This window comes from Lynx canadensis, chromosome F2 (assembly GCF_007474595.2).
Source record: "Lynx canadensis isolate LIC74 chromosome F2, mLynCan4.pri.v2, whole genome shotgun sequence".
Lineage (NCBI taxonomy): Eukaryota > Metazoa > Chordata > Mammalia > Carnivora > Felidae > Lynx > Lynx canadensis.
Genome location: NC_044320.2, coordinates 66199408 through 66219624, shown reverse-complemented (window position 1 = coordinate 66219624; position 20217 = coordinate 66199408). Strand labels below are relative to the sequence as shown.

Below are 20217 nucleotides of genomic sequence, written 5' to 3'. Positions count from 1 at the left end.
AATTGCTTAATTTCTGAATTTCACGAAAACTTCAATTTGCTTTTCTTTGAAATTAGGAGGATTTGAAAGGGCACCTGGGTGGCTCAGTTGGTTAAGCGACTAACTCTTGATCTCAGCTCAGATCTCGATCTCAAAATCATAAGTTCAAGTCCTGTGTTGGGCTCTGCACTGGGCATGAAGCTTACTTTAAAAAAAAATGAATTTAAGGAAGATTTGAGAGAAATTATTTCAAATCAGTGGTTTGATAATATGGTATCAATTTTAGCAATTTTTCTAGGAAAAATGAATGAATTAAAGATAGTTGATTTATTCAGAAAAGTCAGGAAGTGAGGAATTCTAGACTATTTAGATACGTTTAAACATGGATGTAGGGATATAGATATATAGATATGAGATAAAGACATAGTCAATTTCAGGAATCAGAATATAATCTTAATAATAATAATAGCTAATTTTTATTGAATATGTATTAACCCAAGATGATTGTCCTGGTACATACCAGTTGAATAATTGAATATAAGCCACTGCCTGGAAATGGTTTCTGTGTAGTGTGTGTGTGTATGTGTGTGTGTGTGTGTATGTGAGAGAGAGAGAGAGAGAGAGAGAGATTGTCTGAATATGAACAGTGAAAAAATTTCCTTCAGATTGCTTGATTTTTGGACAAAAAAAGCATTTTATATTCATTCAGCCTGCTTTGATCAGGACATCTTCTACCATCTGGAAATAAGATGGACTGTAAGATGCTGAATTAATTTTTTTCACTGTGATATTTGAATTTCTACAAATTCAAGGAAAAGTGAGTCAATAATGGCTGTTGTGTCAAGTTTACAATTAGTGTTTATTGCCAATGCTTTCCTTTCTATATATCTGGAAGTGTTTTACAAATGAATTTATGTGAATTTCTCATACAATGTCCTCTCTTCTGAAAAATCCTTGCTTTACAACTATCTAAAATTTGCTCACTTTTTAAAAAAGTTTATTTACTTATTTTGAGAGAGAGAAAGCACGCACATACATGTGTGCACATGCAAGTGGGGGAGGGGCAGAGAGAGTGAAAGAAAGAATCCCAAGCAGGCTCTGTGCTGTGACCATAGAGCCTGACTCGGGCCTTGATCCTGTAATCCATGAGATCATGGCCTGAGCCGAGATCAAGAGTTGTACACTTAACTCACTGAGCCACCCAGGCGCCACTAAAATTTGCTCACTTTTAGGATTTCCTCCCTTCCTCTGTACTTAAGATATTTATTTTTGCCCCTGCATGGGCCAGGCACCTATTTGTCTAAGTGCAGGAGATGTAGTAAGAAACTAGATCCAATCTTGCCCTCAAAGAACTTAGAGTTCAGTGAGAGAGAGGGATATGTGAACAGGCAATTCCTGGGCAATTTACTTTGATAGGATTAGTTAATCTTAAGAAGGGGGAAGGGAAAGATTTCACTATTAAGATATTTTTAAAAACCTGTTCTTTGATTTAAAATAAATACTCAGTAAATTTAAGTACCTGTTTACTTACTCATTTTATAGGTAATTTTTAATACAGCTACTTTCAAAGCTTTCAGGATTTTTTTATGATTTTTTTTATGATTCTTCCTAAAGAGAATACCATTCTGTTTTCTTGTTTGGATTTCACAAAAAAGAAGAACTGCTTTTCTCATTGCTTCAAATATTTTTTTAATTCCATGAGTCATGACTTCTGGAAACTTCTTATTCAGAAAACATTTAGTAGTTCTTGATCACATCTTGTGATTATTTTAATGAACTCATAAGTATGGCATGACATTTAGAACCATGTAAACAACACATGGGACGGTGCCTTGAATCCACATATACTCATGCACTTAATAAATGTGGGTATTTTAATACTGGCTTGCTTCACTAAAAGAAAAAGCAGGTATACCACATGAGTAATCTCTGGTTACTAAATATCATTTACTGAGAGGTCAATCTAAGAGGGACTATAAAGTGTCCAGTAGACTTGGCCATGAGGAGAGCACTGTGCTAAGTGTCAAAGCAGTTTGGGGAGATGAAGGGTGGACATTGAGTTGAAGAGTGAACAGTAGAGGAACAGAGAAGACAGGAAGTGTGGACCCTGTTGATTTCAGTACATGAATGTGTAATAGGGTGACCATCTACCCAGGACTGTGGGGTTTCCTTGGATTCAGGACTTTCAGGACACTCCCAGGCAAACAGGAGCATTAGGTTATTCTACATACTAGATTCTGTGCTGGGTTCTGAGGTTGTAAAAAATAAGAATGCAAAGAGAAAATTATTATATAATATGATAATTTAGGATATAAATTTAAGAGGCTGTGCAGACACAAAAGGGGACATGCCCTAGTTTGCAGAAGTTGGTCAGAAAGAAGCCAAGGAGAAGATGAAATGAATTCAGTGAAACAGTAGGGGTTACCCCAACAAAAACCAGGGGGACAGAACATTTCAGGCAGAGAAAGAGTGCAGCAGTTGGTTTATAGAGAAATATAGGTAGTTTTTTCCTTAAAGAGAAGGGGAAGTCACTAAAGGCTGAGGGAGCCCAGGTTCTTTACCACAGGGTTTGGGGATGTGGGAGATGTTAATGGAGATAAAGATGTAAAGGGAGATAAGTTTGCAGTGAGACTAGGGCGCTGCTGAGGGAAAGAAAGAAGAAAGGAGGTGCGATGTTTAAGAATGGGGAAATCACAAGTTTCTGAGATGGTCAAATGTGATCATATTAGATGAAAAAGATCTAGGAATTACAAAGCACTAAAATAAATAGCTAATACTAACTGAATGCTTCCTTTGTTTCAGGCACAAGAGGTAGATACTATTACTATCTCCGTTTTACAGCTGAGGAAACTGAGGCACAAAGAAGTTAACACTTACCAGCAGTTATGCAGTTCCTAAGAGGCAGAAGCCAGAACTTTATAGATTCTATGGAACCCTTCAGTATATCTGCATTTAATATGTTCCCACATGTGATTTCACCTGACATTCACAACCACCTCTTGTGGTATTTTTATCTCCAGTTGAGGGGACAGTAACAAAGGTAGAAACTTGTCCCGAGCCCCATGGATAATCAAGATATATGGTTAGGCAATATGTAGAAAAGAACAACCAAAGACACTGTAAATAGCTGAAACTTTTCTTTTCCCCACATTACATACTTTCCCAACCTTAAAATAAAAGAATATGATCCTGCCCTCTCCATACTCCAGAAATATTCTAGCCATTCACTTGTATTTGTGTTTTTTTTTAATTCAAATGCACTTCCCCCTTAAAGTCATAAATATCATTTCTTAATTCCTAACCAAGTTGCAAGATTACTAATATTGGCCCTAGACTTTAAATTTTTTTTTTCCAACGTTTATTTATTTTTGGGACAGAGAGAGACAGAGCATGAATGGGGGAGGGGCAGAGAGAGAGGGAGACACAGAATCGGAAACAGGCTCCAGGCTCTGAGCCATCAGCCCAGAGCCTGACGCGGGGCTCGAACTCACGGACCGCGAGATCGTGACCTGGCTGAAGTCGGACGCTTAACCGACTGCGCCACCCAGGCGCCCCGGCCCTAGACTTTAAATGCCCTTACGAACCTCTGAACTCCGGTTGCCCTCTGAGTCCTGAGTTTTGGGGAAGTGGTAGTGACTCTTTGGAACTTTGTTTGACTAGCAATCAACTAGCAAAGCTTTGACTGTTGTGGTGGGAAAGAAGTCTACAGAAGTCTTGAGGTGAGACTCCCAGAGTTTCAGCAGAATTGGTTGATAAAAGTTGGGGTTGACTCTCCCATCAAGGGCAGACAAGGGCCCCAATAGCAAGAGTTGGTTTGTATATTTTGGATATTCACAGATCAGAGGGTTTCTGTTTAAATTGTGACCAGTTTTGATTTTGGATAATTTCTGCATTTACAGATGGAATGAGAGACAATGCAAAGTTAAGGAACATTGTCCCCATTTTTTGCTAGTTAATGATTGAGCCAGGACTAGAGTTAAATCTCTACCCCCTTAACCTATTGCCCCAGTGGGATTAAAAGCCAGTGAGGCTTTACCACCAATATACTGATTTGCCAGTACATCTCTTATGGATGGCAGCTGTTTAAGTACTCAGAATGCTTCCCCAGAAGGCTCACGGACCTGGAGTTTCCATCAGTGAAACTCTCTAATGTTGTGACACACACAGCATTCCCTCACCCACTCATTAAATGGCTCTAGTATGTTAGGCATTATCCTAAACTCTTTCAGACTCAGTGGTGAATATGACACAGTCTCTGTCCTCATGGTGATTAAGGGGAGATGGTCATAAAACAATTACACCAAGTGTTTCATTACATTTGTGTGATAAATGGTATGTAGGGTAAGTATTGGATACTATGTGAATGGAACAAGTACCCTAACCTAAATCCAGGGTGAAAGAATGCTTCCTTGAGGAAGTATGATTCAGGCTGATTCCCAAAAGGAAGTAGGAGTTTGCCAAGTCTTATGGAATGAATTGTCTCTCTCCAAATTCATATGTTGAAATCCTAACCCCCAGTACCTTAGAATGTGACTGTATTTGAAGATAGAATCTTTAAAGAGGTAACTTAGGTTAAATAAGGTCATTAGGGAGGACCCTAACCCAACATAACTAATGTCCTTATAAAAATAAATGAAGACACAGATACACACAAAGGGAGGGCCAAGTGAAGACACAAGGAGAAGATGGCCCTCTACAAGCCTTGAGAGAAGCTTCAGAAGAAACCAACTCTATAGACAGCTTGATCTTGGACTTCTAGCCTTTGCAGTTGCGAGAAAATAAATTTCTGTTCTTTAAGCTACCCAGTGTGTGGCACTTTGATATGGCAGCCCTAGTAGACTGATACATCAGTAAAAAGTAGAGGTATGAGTGCTCCAGGTAGAGAGAATGACAGACTCAGAGAGTTGTAGTTGGCTAGTTTACTATCTAGTGTTGTAAAAGATAATAATAGGGGTACCTGGGTGGCTCAGTTAGTTGAGCGTCCAACTCTTGATTTCAGCTCAGGTCATGATCTCAGGATTGTGGGATTGAACCCTGCATTGGGCTCCATGCCAAGCATGGAGCCTGCTTGAGATTCTCTCTCTTCCTCTTTTCACCCCTCCCCCACTCATGCTTGGGTGAGTGTGTGCTCTCTCCCTCTCTCTCAAATTAAAAAATAATTTGGGTATGTAAAATTATGTTTATTAATGGCCCCATCTTCCAACATTATCATGTGTTCACCTGCTTCTAAAGTACATTATACGTTCATGGGGTTCTTTTGCCTAGAAGGGTCTTTCTCTGCCTTCCTGGCCCTGAAAATCCAATGCATAGTTCAAAATAACTGAAATCTTACGTACATGATACCTTTGACCACTCAGGCCCCTACTTGTCTATACTTTTTTACTGATTGTGTATGCCAGTGGTGCTCAGACTTTTTGGTCTCAAAACCCCTTACACTCTAAAAAATTATTGAGGACCCCAAAGAATTTGTATTTATGTGAATTATCAATAATTACTATATAAGAAGTTAAAACTGAGAAATTTTTAAAAAATATATCTTTAAATGTTTACTTTTGAGAGAGACAGAGACAGAGCACGAGTGGGGGAGGGACAGAGAGGGAAACACAGAATTTGAAGCAGGCTCTAGGCTCTGAATTGTCAGCACGGAGCCTGACATGGGGCTCGAACTCACAAACTGTGAGATCATGACCTGAGCCAAAGTTGGACGCTCAACTGACTGCACCACCAGGATGCCTCAAAAATATTTATTTAAATTAAAACAATTTACCTATTACATATTAACATAAAACATTCTTATGATAAATAAGCGTTTCACAAAGCAAAAAAAAAATAGATTATTGCCGTTTTACATATTTCAAATCTCTTGAATTATGTCTGTCTTACTAGGAAACAGCTGGATTCTTACACCTGTTTCTGCATTCAAACAGTTACAATATGTTGTTTTGATTGAGGTATGGAGAAAATAAGGCCTCACAAAGATATGTAGTGGGAAAAAGCAGGGATATTTTAGTAGCCTGTCCAGAAAACTGTGAAGATTCTTCTTTGATACTATACCAAGACTTGGCAAGTGGCCATTTTTTAAACACAAGCTGTGTGGCTTAAAACAACAGAAATTTATTCTCTCACAGTTCTGAAGGCTAGAAGTCTGAAATCAAGGTGTCAGTTGGGCCACAGTCTCTCCAAAGACTCAGCGGGACATTTGTTCCTTACCTCTTATAGCTTCTGGTGTTTGTCTCCCTTCATCTTCACATGACCTTCTCCTCTGCTTGTCTCTGTGTCTTCTTTTCTGTCTCTTATAAGGACACTTGTCATTGGATTTAAGCCTCACCTGGAAAATATAAATTATCTTGTGTTCCATTTGGGACACCACCATTCAACCCACTATAGTCATCTTATATTTTGAATGGATCTTTGATGCAGGCATGATTTTGTAACTTCATGTATTAGTCTTTTGAAAAATACTGGTTCACTAATGTATGCAGATTTTCCAAAATGTTGACACATTTTATTTAACAATATTTTTAAAAATCATATTTATTAATATCACTAAGTGCGTCAGAAAAATCTTTCAGTGGAAGGAAGCAGGCAAACTCAAGGGGGAAGAAACATATTTTCCAATACTCTTAATTTCACTTTAAAGGTTTAATTCTGTCAATGCCAACAAACACACTGAGTTGTTTTCCTTGAATGTGACAGGCTTACTTTGTTCATTTTCAAGAAAATGTCTGCCAAATACCCAAGCTTGGCAAATATTGTCATTTGTCAGTCATCCTTTTCAGTAAAAATTGTGTTCTATATAAAGCAGCTACTTCAGCTTTTAACTCAATTACGCAAGGAAGGACTTTCCCTCCAGACAATCATTAGAGTTTGGTATACAGCAGAAGTCCTTTATGCATACTTCCCATTTTGTCACACAAGAGTATTAAAAACTAATGTACTCAAAGGTCAAGATTTAATAAAATTTTTATTGCTTTTTCAAGGATATCCTTAAGTGAACTTGATTTTTTTTCCCCCTCTTTTTAAACTGCAAGTGAGTAATGGTGAGGAAAATAATGAGTAGTAAAGCAGTGAGTCTGCCTTGTTTCATGCCAGGGCACCAGCAGTTCTAGCTACTATTACTTTTGCACCATCAGTGCAAATCAGTGAAAAAGGCAAATAACATCTTATTATGAAAATAGTTAGACCTCACAGACCCCCCAAAAGGGTCATAGGGCCTTCCAGGGATCCACGGACTATACTTTGAAAACTGCTTGTGTATACTATTCATTTTAGACGTAGATCACCATAGACTGATTAAATTTATAACATATATATATTTCTTTTTTTAAACATTTTTATTTTATTATTTTTTAAAAAGCTTATCTATTTATTTTGAGAGAGAGAGGGAGCAGAAAGAGATGGGGAGAAAGAGAGAATCCCAAGCAGGGTCCACACCCAGCACGGAGCCTGATGTGGGGCTCAGTCTCCCGCCCATGAGATCATGACCTGAGCCAAAACCAAGAGTCGGACACTTTATCTACCAACGGAGCCACCCAGGTGCCCCTGTTAACATATGTGTGTATCTTGTTATTTGACTGTTTCCTTAGAAATTAAATATATGTATGTATCTAAAAATAAAAATTAAAAAAAAAAAACCAAATAGTATAGGAAGGCTTATAATGAAAAACAAACACTCCCCCCACCTCACCAGTCCTCTGAAGCAAACACTTTTGTTTTTTTTTTTTATTTTATTTTTTTTTCAATGTTTATTTATTTTTCTTGGGACAGAGAGAGACAGAGCATGAACGGGGGAGGGGCAGAGAGAGAGGGAGACACAGAATGGGAAACAGGCTCCAGGCTCTGAGCCATCAGCCCAGAGCCTGACGCGGGGCTCGAACTCACGGACCGCGAGATCGTGACCTGGCTGAAGTCGGACGCTCAACCGACTGCGCCACCCAGGCGCCCCTGAAGCAAACACTGTTTTAAGGAAAGAAACCTTTTTATTATAGCAAATTTCAACATATACAAAAGTAATCTGAAGTATAATTAGCCATTATAAACATGTTTCCCACTTTCAACAGTTACATACTTACAGCTAAATCTCATTCAGCTAATCACCCTCTCTTCCTGTCTCTACAATGAAGCAAATCTGCGACATCAGGTCATTTCATCCTTAAATATTTCAGCAGTATGTCTAAAATACAGACTCTTTTCAGAAACATAACAGAAACATTGTATCTTAAAAACAATTATTTCTTAATGTCATTAGATATCCAGTCATATTTAAATTTCCCTAGTTACCTCATAATTTTTTCAGTTTGTTTATTCCAATTGAGATTCAAATAATATCTATATAATTGGTAGTTGATATATCTTTTCAGTCTTTTAATCTAAGTGTTTCTTGCCTTTCGTTTTTCCCTTACAGCTTACATCATGAAGAAACAAGGTCATTTGTCCTATATAATTTCCCACTAAATTTTGCTGATTGCATCCCTAAAATGTCATTTATCATGTATCTCTAGCCCTTGTATTTCTTATAAATTGGAAGTTAGAAGTAGAAACTTGATGAGATTTGGGTTCAAATTTTTTGGCGAGAATCCTCTGTGAGTGGTGATATGTTTTTCTATCAGGATTCATAAAAAATGTCTGGTTGGCTGTACTTTTGTAAGGTGAACAGTCATTGATGATCATTGCCTAGATGCATTAACTTGTTAGAGGTTGCAAAATGGTCATATTCTATTTATGTTCTGCTTTATTCATTAGCTAGAATTATTCTATAAAAAGCAGCTTCCCCTCATCGACTATTTGGTTACCTTGGGGTGAAATTTGTATTGGAAAGGCAGTATAAAGGTTCGATTCTTACCATTGATTTACCAGTTAAAAGAGAAAAAAAAAGATTTAGTTCCTTAATATCACTCATAGGTAATCCATGAGGTTTGTTTTGTATTTTTTAGTGTCTTTGTAAACTCCTGTATTTAACATTCACGTGTTTTAGTTCACCATAGTCATTAATTCTTTTTTATGCTTGATTTTTCCATCTTTGGTTAGCTCTGAATTGGCCCTGAGGACTTTGACATGACTATAGTACTCACTGATACCATACCAGAAGTAAGGAAGTTAAGACATTCCAGGCTCATTTTGTGTATTTCCCGACCCAGATCTGCAATCTGCTGATCCTATAAGGAGCCCTGGTTCATTTTAGTGGAAAATGTCTAGAGACCACTATCTAGGTGCTGTTGGTGCTCATTTCTCTGAGATGATTGATATTAGGTCTTTTCTGCATCAAACCTGGGTAATACATATATGCATATATTTTAAAAGTAAAATACAAAATATATTCATAATGTTATTTCCAAGTGAAATTCAGTACTATAGATTTTTTGTGTTTTGGGTTTTTTTTGTTTTTTTTTTTTAATTTTTTTTTTCAACGTTTATTTATTTTGGGGACAGAGAGAGACAGAGCATGAACGGGGGAGGGGCAGAGAGAGAGGGAGACACAGAATCGGAAACAGGCTCCAGGCTCTGAGCCATCAGCCCAGAGCCTGACGCGGGGCTCGAACTCACGGACCGCGAGATCGTGACCTGGCTGAAGTCGGACGCTTAACCGACTGCGCCACCCAGGCGCCCCTTGTGTTTTGGGTTTTTTAAAAACCAATCTCTTCTATATATCTCCTCTCTCTCACATCAAAATCCTTGGTTTTTAAAGACACAAAGATAATTACTCATTTTATTTATCCCACAACACAAACACAGTCTCAGAATAATAATACCGTTACCAACATGATTGCTTGGATAGAGTTTAAGATTTTTTTTAAATGTTTATTTATTTTTGAGAGAGAGAGAGAGAGAGAGAGAGAGAGAGAGAATGAGAATGAGCGGGGGAGGGGCAGAGAGAGAGGGAGACCCAAAATCCGAAGCAGGGTCTAGGCTCTGAGCTGCCAGTACAGAGCCCTATGCAGGGCTTGAACTTACAAACTATAAGATTGTGACCTGAGCCAAAGTTGGATGCTTGATCGACTGAGCCACCCAGGCTCGCTGAGTTTAAGATTTTCTTTACAGTTCTTTTTTGTCTTTGGGATTTATCCCACCAGGAATACACAGCTGACCCTTGAACAAATGGGTTCAAACTGCACAGGTCACTTATATGCAGATTTTTTTTCAATAAATACAGTACTTGTGCTTTTTTAAATAACATTTTTTTCTCTAGCTTACTTTATTGAAAGAATATAGTATATAGTACACATAACATACAAAATAAGTGTTAATTGGCTGTTACCAGTTAGGCAATTACCAAGTCAACAGTAGCTTATTAGTAGTTAAGTTTTTGAGGAGTCTAAAGTTATACATGGATTTTCAACTGCAGAATGGGGGCTATTGGTGTCCCCAACCCCCAGCATTGTTTGGGAGTCAGCTGTACTTTGTTTTGAAGTGACTTAAAATAATTCCTCTAATCAATTTGGTTAGGTCTATTTGTTTAACTTTGAGAAAGAGCCATTTTTATTTTTAATCTTTTCTGCTTTTAGTTCCTATTATATTTCCCTCCATGTATGTAAATAATAAACTTCATGTTTTTCTTTCTTGACTTTTGTTAACTTTGCACATTATCTTTGAACAAATAATTAGAATACATGACATCTGAGCTCTCATAGCATCTTCCCTCCCCCTCACTGTAGTAAATATAATTTATACTTAATAACCTTTGTTTCTTGTTCTGTCAATGATACACGGGGGGATTGAAATTTTCATTTTATACACTTGATATACTATACATAGAGCCCAGTAGAGAGCAGTATACATACTAGGTAATTAATACTTGCTGAATTAAATTGAAATTTTTTTTTAGAGAGAGAGAGCGTGCGCACGTGTGAGTGGGGGAGGTGGCAGAGGGAGAGAGAGAGAAAGAGAGACTTAAACAGGCTCCACACTCAGCGCAGAGCCTGACATGGGACTCGATCCCATGACCCTGGTATAATAACGTGAGCCGAAATCAAGAGTTGGATAGGGCGCCTGAGTGGCTCAGTCAGTTAAGTGTCTGACTTCGGCTCAGGTCATGATCTTGCAATTGGTGAGTTTGAACTCAGAGCCTGGAGCCTGCTTCAGATTCTGTGTCTCCCTGTCTCTCTCTGCCCCTCCCTCCCTCGTGCTGTCTCTCTCAAAAATAAATAAACCTTAAAAAATTAAAATACGAAAAAAAGAGGTGGACACTCAACTGACTGAGCCACCCAGGTGCCCCTAAATTGAATTTTTATTATACTGTTTGCCAAATAAAATGTTAGTCATCAATTAATGGAGACACTAGTTAAATCAATTAGTAATTTATAAATCATGGTATTAGATCAAGGATTTAGAATCAAAAACAGTTGTCTTTCTCTTCTTCCCTTTTTCCCTTTATCTGTAAATTATTTTGGTTGTCACGTCATCTTTTTTGTGTTTCTGTTATTCTCTTATTAAAAGATATGTATTTAGATACAAATTTGATATGACTAGAGAAAAATTATAAAGGAAGAGAGCTTGTGAGTGTTTTAATGAGGTTAATGGTAAACCCACGTTAAAATGTTTAGAAAGGAAATACATATGAATGAAGCTGTTAGTGCTAAGCTCTGGGACCCAAACTGGAAAAAAAAAATCACCTATTTATGACATAGTGTATTGAATCATGAAAATACACTGGAAAATAATTTTCCCCCTTAGCATACAAAAGAATGCATAAAAAATGTTCTTGTAATCTGTGTCTCCATTAATGGGATCTGAATTAGGCAGTCTTTTAAAAGAAATATGTGTAATTAATCATGGATTAAAAATTAGTAACCAGATCATATAAATCATTTGAGGCAAATTTAAACCCAAAGGCTTATTTCAAATTCCAGTGTCAAATAAAATTACTCAGCACATCATTAATAGATGATTTTCTGCATACAAGATTAATAGAAAAGATATGACTTCTGAGAGTTGAGAAAGGATTCAATTGGATGTCAAATTCAAAGATTTTATTTCCTTTCTAAGATAAATAACCCCTAATTGTTGTTTATTGAATTTTATTTTCTCTGGCCCATTGCTGTATAGGGCTTCAATGTAATTATATCATAGGTCATTAATTCTCTTTTATAGAGTTAGGTCTCTTCACTATAACATTAATATTTATGTAAACCAACATGGATTTAAACAAAAGAGGGGCACCTGGATGGCTCAGTCGGTTGAGGGTCCGACTTCGGCTCAGGTCATTATCTCACGGTCCATGAGTTCAAGCCCCGCGTCTGCTGACAGCTCAGAGCCTGGAGTCTGTTTCAGATTCTGTGTCTCCCTCTCTCTCTGACCCTCCCCTGTTCATGCTGTCTCTCCCTGTCTCAAAAATAAAATTAACATTAAAAAAATTTTTTTAAATAGACACAAGATATATAAGAACTATTATATGTAAGAATTATATGGAATTTGGGATTCAGAAAATAACATTTAAAAGTTGTATTATCAGAAATTATACTTATCAGTCTTTCTTTTTAAGTTTCAGGTGCCTTTATATTTCAGTAAATGTATAGTCCCAGGGGTGTACTTAAACGTCTACTGTGTCCCTTTATTATATAGTTCATTTGTCATTATGTCTTTACTTAAAAAAAATTTTTTTACATTTATTTTTCAGAGACAGAGTGCAAGCAGGGGAGGGGCAGAGAGAGAAGGAGACACAGAATCCAAAACAGACTTCAGTCTCTGAGCAAGCTGTCAGCACAGAGTCTGACGTGGGGCTCAAACCCACTAACCGTGAGATCATGACCTGAGCCGAGGTCGGACACTCAACCGACTGAGCCACTCAGGTGTCCCAGTCATTATATCTTTAATAGTGCATTATGTTGTGTTCCTGCTTCAACTTTGTTTCTTAGTCAGTATATCTCAGTACAATGGAATCAAGTTTATTTCTAAAAGTTATCTGCAATCTCAAAATCCCAGAGACAAAGTCTGAGAAAACAGTGAAAGTTTCATATTAACCTACTCTAGAATATTAGCAGTGGGTTTTTTCTTGGAAACTCATTGACTTTTCAAAGCCGTTTTATTATACATGGGTAAGTTGTCATTATAGAAAGGTGATGTAGCATAGTGGTTAACAGCATGTACTATGGAACTAAAGTAGCTAGATTCTAATCCCTGATCTGCCAGTTAATAGCAAGTGACATTGAGCAAAGTGATTTGGCTTTGTGTTTCTTCACCTGTAAAATGGGGATGATAGTTGTGCATAGCTCATAAGCTTACTGTGAATATCAGTATATATAAAAGTGATATATGACTGTTAGCTATTATTATTTTGACTCATACTATTAAGAACATTATTGGGGTGCCTGGGTGGCTCAGTTTGTTGAGCAACTGACTCTTGATTTCGCCTCAGGTCATGATCTCATGGTTTGTGAGTTTGAGCCCCACATCCAGGTTCTGCACTAACAGTGCAGAGCCTGCTTAGGATTCTCTCTCTCCCTCTGTCTCTACCTGCCTCTGTCTCTCCCCCTCAAAAAGACAAAAACAAACATTAGCAATTATTGTCAAGGATGCAAATAGGTCTAGTTATTTCCTATTAGTGTTCAGAAATGTGTTCATAACTGTTTCATCAGGAAACTGTAATATTACCTATTTATGTGATTTTTTAAAGGGTTTTAGACATGCTAGAGTCAAGTATATTTGCATAAAAACACATCTCCAATTCTATAATGGAAGCCAAGAGGATTCGTATGTAGAAATTTATATTAATCTTTTTCCTTCAATAACCCAGTGAAGAAATGGGCAGAAAACATGAATAGACACTTCTCTAAAGAAGACATCCAGATGGCCAACAGGCACATGAAAAGATGTTCAGCGTCGCTCCTTATCAGGGAAATACAAATCAAAACCACACTCAGGTATCACCTCACGCCAGTCAGAGTGGCCAAAATGAACAAATCAGGAGACTATAGATGCTGGAGAGGATGTGGAGAAACGGGAACCCTCTTGCACTGTTGGTGGGAATGCAAATTGGTGCAGCCGCTCTGGAAAGCAGTGTGGAGGTTCCTCAGAAAATTAAAAATAGACCTACCCTATGACCCAGCAATAGCACTGCTAGGAATTTATCCAAGGGATACAGGAGTACTGATGCATAGGGGCACTTGTACCCCAATGTTCATAGCAGCACTCTCAACAATAGCCAAATTATGGAAAGAGCCTAAATGTCCATCAACTGATGAATGGATAAAGAAATTGTGGTTTATATACACAATGGAGTACTATGTGGCAATGAGAAAAAATGAAATATGGCCCTTTGTAGCAACGTGGATGGAACTGGAGAGTGTAATGCTAAGTGAAATAAGTCATACAGAGAAAGACAGATACCATATGGTTTCACTCTTATGTGGATCCTGAGAAATTTAACAGGAACCCATGGGGGAGGGGAAGGAAAAAAAAAAAAAAGAGGTTAGAGTGGGAGAGAGCCAAAGCATAAGAGACTGTTAAAAACTGAGAACAAACTGAGGGTTGATGGGGGGTGGGAGGGAGGGGAGGGTGGATGATGGGTATTGAGGAGGGCACCTTTTGGGATGAGCACTGGGTGTTGTATGGAAACCAATTTGTCAATAAATTTCATAAAAAAAAAAAATCTTTTTCCTTCAATAAATATTATGTGATTGATCCGTGTAAGAATATCCTAAGGACCCTGGAAATAATAGGGTGAATCACATATGGATCTTGCTGACAATTATTGACTAATAGGGGAAAAACAATAAATAACTCTGAGGTAGAAAGAAAGAGGTACAGGTAAAATTCTCCTAAGGGCTTACAGGAAAGAGAGATTCCCCACTGAAAGATTGAGAAAAACTTTGAAGGAGCTTGTATTTGAACAATGCCATGAAAGAAGAGCGGGACTTATATATAAGTAGAGAAATGAAGTTCTGTGTTACATGTAAATAAAGGAAAGGGCTTGTTTTGCTTGGAGAATGGGAGGCATAAAGGGGAAGTAGGTTATATGATAGTCAGATATGTAGAATCTAGGAGGCTAGGCTGAGAAGATCTTATTCAGTCATCGGTGGGATATTGTTAAGGCGTTTTTCACAAAATTAAAGTGAGATTCACATAACATAAAATTAACCATTTAAAATGACCAATTCAGTGACATTTAGTATATTTACAGTGTTGTGCCACCAGTACTTCTGTCTAGTTTAAAACATTTTCTTAACCCGAGTTAAACCCCATGTCCATTAAGCAGTAATTTCCCATTCCCTCATCCCTCCTGGCCCTGGCAACTACCAATCTGCATTCTATTTTTGTAGATCTACCTATTCCAAGTAGTGGATTTATTCAGGATGTGACTTCTTGTGAGGCCTCTTTTACTTAGCATAATGTTTTTGAGGTTCATCCATATTGTAGCATGTGTCAGTACTTCACTCCTTTTTATGACTGAATAATAATCTGTTGAATATATATACCACAATTTGTCTACCCATTCATCCATTGATGGATATTTGGTTGTTTCCATCTTTTGGCTATTGTAAATAGTACAGCTGTTAACATGCACATGTAAATATTTATTTGGGCACAGGTATTCAGTCCTTCTGGGTATATATCTAGGTGTGGAATTGCCAGGTCATATGGTAATTCTGTGTTTAGCTTTTTTGAGGAACTGACAAACTGTTTTCCACAGTAACTGCACCATTTTACGTTCCTACCAACAATATACAAGGGCTCCAGTTTCTTAACATTCTTGCCAACACTTTGTTTCCACTTTTTAAAAATTATTACCATCCTAATGTGTGTGACATGGTATCTCTTTGTGGTTTTAATTTGCATTTTCCTGATGACTAATGATGTTGAGCATCTTTTCATATGCTTCTTGGCCATTTATATATTTTCTTTGTAGAAATGTCTATTTAGGTCCTTTGCCCATTTTTTAATTGTTATTCATCTTTTTTTTTAATGTCTATTTATTTTTGAGAGAGAGAGAAAGTATGAGTGGGAAGGGGCAGAGAGAGAGAGGGACACAGATTCTGAAGCAGGCTCCAGGCTCTGAGCTGTCAGCACAGAGCCCGACATGGGACTCAAACGCACAAACTGTGAGATCATGACCTGAGCCCAAGTCGGATGCTAAACCAACTGAGCCACCTAGGCACCCTTGTTATTTATCTTTTTGTTATTGAATTGTAGGAGTTCTTTATATATTCTGTATACTAGACTCATCAAACAATGATTTGCAAATATTTTCTCCCACACCATAGGTTGTCTTTTCACTTTCTTGATAATGATCTTTGATTCACAAAGGTTTTTTTTTAAGTTTATTTATTTTGAGAGGGAGAGAGAGAGAAAGAGTGGAGGAGGGGCAGAGAGAGAGGGTGAGAGAGAGAATTTGCACTGTCAGCACAGAGCCCAATGCAGGGCTCAAATGCATGAACCGTGAGATCATGACCTGAGTCAAAACCAAGAGTTGGATGCTCAACCAACTGAGCCACCCAGGTGCCCCTGATTCACAAAGGTTTTAATTTTTAATTTTAATTTTTTATGAAGTTCAATTCATCTATTTTGTTGTTGTTGCTCATGCTTTTAGGGTCATATCTGAGAATCCACTGCCAAATCCAAGTTCATGAATATTCATCTCTATGTTTTATATAAGATTTTTATAACTTTGGCTCTTATATTTAGGTCATCGATCCATCTTGAGTTAGTTTTTATATAGAGTGTAAATTCCTTCCTTTTGTCATTTTGAAGGGAGAAAAGGAACTCATGAGGTAGAAAATTCAAATGAATTATTCAAATTATAAGATGTTAAAAGTAAAAAAATTAAAAACACACACGTAAAAAAAATCGAAAAATGATGCTAGATCCTAGGTGTGTTTTGGTCTGGGTGTTGAAAGTGGTTTGACAGATTAGAGAAAAAAAGGGGGGGAAAAAAGAAAAAAAAAAAGGAAGTCGTTTGAGAATTTGAAAAAATGGATACACTGAAGTACACTAAAATGAGATGATGGGAGGGGCGCCTGGGTGGCGCAGTCGGTTAAGCGTCCGACTTCAGCCAGGTCACGTTCTCGCGGTCCGTGGGTTCGAGCCACGCGTCAGGCTCTGGGCTGATGGCTCGGAGCCTGGAGCCTGTTTCCGATTCTGTGTCTCCCCCTCTCTCTGCCCCTCCCCCGTTCATGCTCTGTCTCTCTCTGTCCCAAAAATAAATAAAAACGTTGAAGAAAAAAAAAAAATTTTTTTAATGAGATGATGGGAGTAAAATAGAATTTGAAAAAGTTTACACAAAAGTAAAGAATATAGTAGGAAAAAAATTAAAGAAAAACATTTTTAATAAAAATTAAAAATAAAAATGAATTTTTTTCTCTTTCTATATTCAAGAAAAAGAAACAAAAAAGAGAAAAAAAGAAGTTGTTTGAAAATTTGAAAAAGTGAATACACTGTAGTAGACTAAAATAAAATGATGGAAGTAAAATAGAGTTTGAAAACATTTACATAAAAGCAAAAAATATAGTAAAAAAATTAAAGAAAAATATTTTTAATAGAAATTGAAAGTAAAAATGAAGTTTTTCACTTTCTGCATTCAAGAAAAAGAAAAAAAAAGAGAAAAAAGAAAAAGAAAAAAGAAAACAAAGAAATTGTTTGAAAATTTGAAAAGGTGAATACACTGAAGTAGACTAAAATAGAGTGATGGAAGTAAGATAGAATTTGAAAAAATTTACACAAAAGTGAAAAATATAGTAAAAAAATTAAAGAAAAATATATTTAATAAAAATTCAAAATAAAAATGATTTTTTTCTCTTTCTGCTGAATTCTGTGGTTCAGGTTGTGCGGATTGTTGTGTTAATCCTCCAATCAGTTTTCTAGATGTGTAGGATGGTTTAGTGTTGGTCTGGCTATATTTCCTGGACGCGAGACACACAGAAAACTTCCATGCTGTTCTACCATCTTGGCTCTTCCCCAGTTTTTATATAGAGTGTGAAGTAGGAATCCAACTTCATTTTTTTTTTTTTTTTTTGCATGTGGATACCCAGGTGGCCAACCACTCTATGAAGAGACTGCCCTTTCCCCATTGAATGATCTTAGCATCCTTGTTGAAAATTACTTGGCCATGGATTATAGGCTTATTTATGGACTCAATTCTATCCCACTGGTTTATAGGCTTATCTTTGTGCTTGTTACCATACTATTTTGATTACTATAACTTTGTGGTAAGTTTTGAAATCAAAAGTGTGAGACCTTATTCTTTTTCAATATTGTTTGGGTATATAGGGCCTTTTGCAATTCTATATGAATTTGAGAATCAGTTTTTCCATTTCTGCAAAACAAGGCTGTTAGAGTTTTGATAAAGATTTCATTAAAATCATTACAGGATTTTGAACAGAGAAAATTATGTGACTAGAATTGTCTTAGATGACATTCTACAATATGGATAAAAAGAAGGAAAAGAGAGGAGTCTGGGAGACCATTTAAAAAGTTAGCACAACAGGAAGGCTCAGACCTATATTTTTGGAGTGAAGGAGAAGGGACAAATACCAGAGACTATGGAAGCAGACTTGAAGGGGCTGAAGTAATGGTCTGTTCGTTTAATGATTTGCACCCCATTGTTATATGCTCCAGGCCCTGAGGATGCTATAGTGAATAAGATGGATATGTTATTTTGCTTTCATGGACCTTGAACTCTAATGGGGCAGGAACAAGGGAACAATAAACAGTGAAATAAAGAGCAAACTGTGATCAGTGCTATGAAGAAAATGAACAAGCTGCTATTACAGAGATCACAGAGGAAGGCCTATTTTAGATAGGAAAGGTCTTGATGAAGAACAGCTATTTAAACAAGACCTGAATGATGAGGAGTTAGCCTCTGGGAAATGGGAGGCAGACAAAAGAAAGGATGTTAACCTAAGAAAACAAACTTATCAGAGGCTCTAAAGGAAAGGGAGGGAGATCTAGGGAGAAGTCAAAGAGGAATCCAAAGTTTGAACATGGGTAACTGAGTAAATTGTAGTGCTGTTAATACAACAGGCATGGAGGGAAAACCATGCATTCATTTATTTTCAGGTGGAAGATATTTAGCAGGTACTTGGAAATTTGGAACTAGAGCTGAGGAAAGAGGTCAGGCTTCAGGTTAAGTATATTGTAGTCAGCTGTATGGAGGATGAAACTCAGACGTAAGCTTGTATGAAAAACCAGTTATAGTGAAAAGAATTTAGGACTTAACGTTGAGGAGCTAGATTTAAGTCTTCTCTCTCTTATTGACTGGTAGTGATACTTCCGGCAATTTCTCTCTATAAGGTCATAAATCTCTATTTACTGTCTAGTTTGTTCTAATGATATATTTGTCTACCTTTATGACAATTATGATAGCTTTATAAGTCCTCAGTATCAGGTAGTTTAAGTCTTTGTTCTGTTTAAATCCTTTTTTGACTTTTCTATCTTCTTGGTATTTCATATGTATTAGTTTTCTATTGATGCCATAACAAATTACCACAAACTTAGTGGCTTAAAAACAACACAACTTTATTATCTTATACTTATGTGTTTAGAAATCCAGCAGAGGAGGTCTCAGAAGGCTAAGTTCAAGGAGTCAGCAGGGCTGTCTTCTTTCTGGAGGCTTTAGGAGAGGATTCCTTTCCTTGTCTTTTCCAGCTCCTAGAGGCTGCCTGCATCCCTTGGCACCTAACCCCCTTTCTCAGTCTTTTGTGTGTGTGTGCTGATTAGTCTGGTTTAGCAATTTGACTGATTTTTTTTTTTTTAATCAACTTTTGGTCTCATTGATTTTTCTCTTTGTCATTGGATGTACTCTTGATAGATTTCTTTCTTTCTTTACATTATTTTGGCTTAATTTGCTCTTTTTTATTCAATAAGGTAGAATCTGAGGTCATTGATTTAAGAACTTTCTTTTTTTATTATGGGTATTGCCTCCTAAGTTCTACTTTAGTGCTGTCTACAAATTTTGATATATAGTGCAAAATATTTTCTAGTTTTCCTTTTGATTTCTTCTTTGACCCATGGGTTATTTAGAATTGTATATTTTGATTTCAAATATTTGGACATTTTCCAGATGTTTTTCTGTTATTGATTTCTAATTTAATTTCATTGCAGTTAGAGAACATAGTTTTTGTATGCCTTAAATCCTTATAAATTTATTGAAACTTATTTTATGGCCCAGTGTATGGTCCATCTTGATAAATGTCTTATGTGTACTTGAAAAGAATTATATTCTTGTGTCTTGTAGTGATCTGTAAATGTCAGTTAAGATGGTTAATAGTGTTGTTTAGGTCTTTTATATTTTCTATGGTCTGAATGTTT

General features: G+C 36.9%; 1 protein-coding gene across 3 annotated transcripts in view; it reads left to right on the top strand.

Annotated features, from left to right (window-relative positions):
* LOC115506181 (serine/threonine-protein kinase Sgk3) overlaps positions 1-20217 on the top strand; it is a 150812-nt gene that overhangs the window by 33218 nt on the left and 97377 nt on the right. The window contains exon 1 of one of the 3 annotated variants that reach the window (XM_030304063.1): positions 12699-13010. The exons of the other annotated variants lie outside the window; for them this stretch is intronic. The gene's annotated coding sequence lies outside the window, so the exon portion shown is untranslated. Of the gene's footprint in view, positions 1-12698; positions 13011-20217 lie in introns of those variants that run through there. 3 annotated transcript variants of the gene reach the window in all.